We start from the raw sequence: 5,000 nt of genomic DNA, 5'->3' as shown, positions 1-5,000 counted from the left end.
TTGTCACTTACCTCTCGTGAAAAATTAAATGTTCATGACACGTTAAAAATCGAATTAATTATGTTGCTCTAGAAATTTTAGACATGCCCACTCCTGGTGGCCAAGCAAAATTCCCCCATAGTCCACAGTTCGCGGAGTAAGTCACACTAAACTGCAATATCCTCGACAGTGACTTAAGTTTGACTTTGTTATTCATAGGATTAATTTATAATTCTTCAAAATGGCCCATTGATTACTTGAAATAATCCTGTTTCGAATGATTTAGTGATGTTTACGTATAAAGTTTCCCTGCAATACCGAAATAACAATGTCCTTACCTGGATTGCTTCCATTAATCGTAAAAGAAAAAAAACATCAGTAACAAGCTACTGACTTGTTATTTATGAAACAACGGAAGAAATGAACGCCGTACAACGCGTGCGTTTAGACGCGGCTATGGCTCATTCAAGACGTATTTCATATATTTCAAAATCTCAGTAAATGGCGGTCAACGATAATGGAATTTTGGCACCAAGGAAAGTTAAGTAGATTTTAGTTTAGCCAGACCGCAGACCTGATTAAGTTACAGCTCTCCTAGGACTGGCCCGAAGGATTACATTTTTTTTATTTCCAAGTTACTTATTAGTTCCACGTTGGGCGAGTGCATTTCGAGCTCAGGTACCAACCCGGTGGTCCGACGTTCGATTCTCGGCTCGACCAACGCGGAACCAGAGGAATTAATTTCTGGTGGTAGAAATTCATTTCTCGATACAATGTGGTTCGGATCCCACAATAAGCTGTAGGTAACCAATTGGTTCCTGGTCACGTTTTAAGAATATCTAATCCTTCGGGCCAGCATCCCTAGGAGAGCTGTTAATCAGCTCAGTGGTCTGGTAAAATTAAGATATACTATTATTCAAGTTACTTAGCAACGGACCTACAGCTCATTGGAGATCCGAACCACATCGTATCGAGAAATGAATTTCTAATCGCCCAAAAATAAACTCCTCAGGTTCGACATTGGAAGCAGCGGGGAGCGAACTCGGGCTACCAAATTGATAGGCGGGCATGCAACCCACTAGTCCAACGAGGTACTGATAGTAGAGAGATTCACCGCATAAAGGGAAGTTATAAGGGCCGATTAAATGTTAATTAAAGTCTGTTATTTGGCATACTATAATTTACAAGAATTAACGTCATCACTTGTAGTACCAACGGGTATCATCGCGGTATCAAGAGCCAATCACGGAAGAGTTGTCCGATTCCACGCCACATTATGTGTGGGAGGAATCAACCACTTCCCCCCAGCCCTTCCCCCACACCCCCAACCCTCTGTGTATCAGTGAGGAGGAAACAGAATGGGAAAAGTTCCTCGCCTGGATAATAAGATTTTGCATTTGCATGGAAAACTCTCGGGTGGTTGTTCTGATGAATTTTCTTTTGCATTTCACAATAATTCTCATGATGTACTTAGTTTCCCAATTACAGGACGATGAGGATGTGACATACGATGTAATTGCTATAAACGTTGAGGAAGCTGGATTTAGGGAAAAGGCTGGAATCAATTACAATTCTTAGAATTGTATTTTGCACACACACACACACACGTCCTATGTCTTGCTCTCTGGGACGGTATTTAACCTGGAAAACGTTGACCATTTTCTCTATTAATCTGTGTTGGTAAAACATCTCAAAATATCTATGAATGTCTCTATCTTTAGGTATGAAAATTCTTGGTTTTTTTTTATATAACTTCTATTTTAGGGCAAACATTCCTACCTAGCTTTTGTTGAGATGAATGAGGTAAATATTACAATGTTGTTTCAGAAGAATAGACTTTTACAGATAAGTTCGTTTATGCTTGCAATTTCATGTTGCAGATATATAAGTACACCTAAGAAAACACAATTACCAGGCCATTGTTTTTCAAGGTATGCTTTAAAATGAAATAAATGAACGCATGAATTTTTTTCTAAAATTTCGAACACAACGAGGAGTTTGTTTTTCTAAAAGGTTCAATGATAAACAGACAAAGCAAACTTTGTCATTGATAAAAATAGTGGCAAAACGCAATGTCAATGATTTCCAATTAATAGATTGTTTAGTCCAGGGTTTCTCAACAGGGTTATGAGAACCACATGCTGGGGTTTGGGACTTGATCTCGATATTTTTATATACTTGATTTTAATGTGTCATTATATATACAAGGGGACATTTTGTAATTAAGTATGAAAAACTATAAACGCTTTTGATTTTATTGTATGTTCTATTCCTAGCTATTCATACTAAAAGTATATTAAGTTATATTGTCAGCAAGTAGGACTTAAGTGAACCTAAGCAAAGTGGGTTTGGAACCATATTGGGAGATTCATTGGGGGTGTGGTCATCAAAAGATTAAGTACCCCTGGTTTAGTCACTGTGACTAAAAAAAAAATTAAGTGACTCGGAAGACAACATAGATAAGATGGAGCATGATTAAAGACAGAGCAGCATGGAATAAATTAAGCAAAAATTGACAATGGGCTGAAAACTGCTAGTTGAATTAATCCCGTCAAGAGTATTTAAGATAACCAGACAGGTTGATGAGAGTTGTCTACAGCAACGAATCAGTCAGATTATTTCATGACTTTCTGAATTTGCACTGTTTTGTAATGTGTTCATTTTGTTGGCTGCATGAAATATTAGTTTTTTCTTTTTGTAATTTGCTGCAATTGGGAATCTGTAATTATCATATCTTTAACATTACAACAGTTATTAGAAAATTATGCAAATTCTACTTATGATGAGAGTATTTAGAAGTTTAAATACAGTGTTAATTTGAAAACTTTACCTTACTTATGAACTCTACTTATTTTTCTTTATTTGCAAATTGAATGCTTATAATAGACTGCATATAATACTAAATATAGAGAAATCTGCGATTCAAATTAGAAAATGTATTGTGAGAAAGAACAATAAAGCAACAGTGGTCAAGAAATTTAGATAAGAAAAATCAATCTGAAGCAAAACTGATTTTTTTTCCTGACCACCCAGAAACGGAATGAGACGCTCCTAGACTACTAGAAGTACATGTTAAACTCACTGACCCCTCATGGAGATAATCTTGCCATTGAAGACCCTAAGATTACCTGAAAGTTTTGGCTAATGCGAAATGGTTCGACCACTGGTTCACCCGATCAGCCATCAGCGCCTTGGTGGTATTTTCCCAAAACTTAACCAAGTACGTGACCTTTTCCTGAAAAATAGCGGGACTCCGTATCTTAAAAACTAGCCACAGAATTTCTTGAAAATACTCTCGTTATGTTTCCCAAACTCATATTACCGTTTGGCCTCATCTAATAAACTTCGTAGTGAATGTAAGGTTCCTACACAATAAGGCAAGTGATCCTTCGAAAGTTGGCCACTGAAAACTAAACGTGAAGGAATGTACTTTTTTTTTGCATATGATCTGATTGTTTGACTTTTTACACGTGAAAATTGCCATATATATATATATATATATATATATATATATATATACATATATATATATATATATATATACGTATATATATATATATATAATATATATATATATATATATATATATGTGTGTGTGTGTGTGTGTGTATTCAATGTAGCACAAAGGAACACGTACTTGAGAATATCCTTAAATCAAAGGTAATAAGGTGTGTGAACACCGTGAACTTGAAAAAGTAGAATATAATACGAAAGTACTCGTTCCAAGTCACTTACCTTTCTACCGTGGAGTTGAGGGATAATATATATATATATATATATATATATATATATATATATATATATATATATATATATAAGTATGTATATCAGCATGATTTACTTCATTCTCTAACACATTCTGAAAGCTCAATTTGTAGATTGTTGTACTAGAAATATGAAACTGGTAATCATAATCAGAGACATGGGTTCATTCCACAAGATCTCATCAAGTTTTTCTGTAATATTATTTACAGTTCTTAAATTATCACTATTTGCTGTAACTGCAGACCATCGGCTACTTTACAATAATAGACAATTCGTTTCTCCAATTACAGCACGAATTTGCAAAAGACAATGACCTGTCCGTTGTACCTCAAGAACAGATTCTCGACGATTATGTCTGAATGTTGTGGAATAAATTTAGTTTTATTGAGATACAGAACCATCATTTTTATTATGTTTCTTTAGATAGAGAATGGCAATTATTGAATTAAAAAATAAACGAAGCTATTACTTTATTGTTGGTATAACAATATTTAATGCAGATGCGGTTGTTATTATTATTGACGCGAATTACATAAGTCAGATAAAAACTTCGAATAAACTGAGTCATATAAGGAATTTTGCCTTTGAAAAGAAACTTCTTCCTTGAGACCTATGCAACTTCGGAAGACTCCTCATAAAGCCTGGTTATCAGAGCGAACTTTTCATAAACGATTTGCGATTTAGTCCGAATTTCAGGTGTCAGTTTGCCAGAGCAGCTGAGCAAAAGCGCCGGCTAGACTTACGAAAACTGGCATATTAGTTTTCCGTAAAACAAAACTATTTGTTTGTCCGTCCGCGCTTTTTCTGTTCGCCCTCAGATCTTAAAAACTACTGAGGCCAGAGGGATGCAAATTGGTATGTTGAGCATCCACCCTTCAATCATCAAAGTTACCAAATTGCGGCCCTGTAACCTCAGGTGTTTTTATTCTATTCAGGGTTAAGATTAGCCATAAATGTGCGTCTGGCAACTATATAGGACGGGCCACCACAGGTCCGTGACTTAAAGCTTCATGGGCCGCGGCTCATACAGCATTACAGCGAGACTACCGAAAGATAGATCTACTCGTATTTTCGAAAACTTTGGCACATTTTTTTACTTCTCTTTTGACTTTAACTGTATTTATAAGGAGTAGGCAATTATAAAGGGAAGTATATCACTGTGAACGTTTATGGGCTGTTATCTCTCTCTCTCTCTCTCTCTCTCTCTCTCTACACACACACACACACACACACACACACACACACACACATATATA

Source organism: Macrobrachium nipponense, chromosome 2 (genome assembly GCF_015104395.2).
Source record: "Macrobrachium nipponense isolate FS-2020 chromosome 2, ASM1510439v2, whole genome shotgun sequence".
NCBI lineage: Eukaryota > Metazoa > Arthropoda > Malacostraca > Decapoda > Palaemonidae > Macrobrachium > Macrobrachium nipponense.
The sequence above is the reverse complement of the archived record's forward strand: the minus strand, read 5'-3'. Positions refer to the sequence as shown.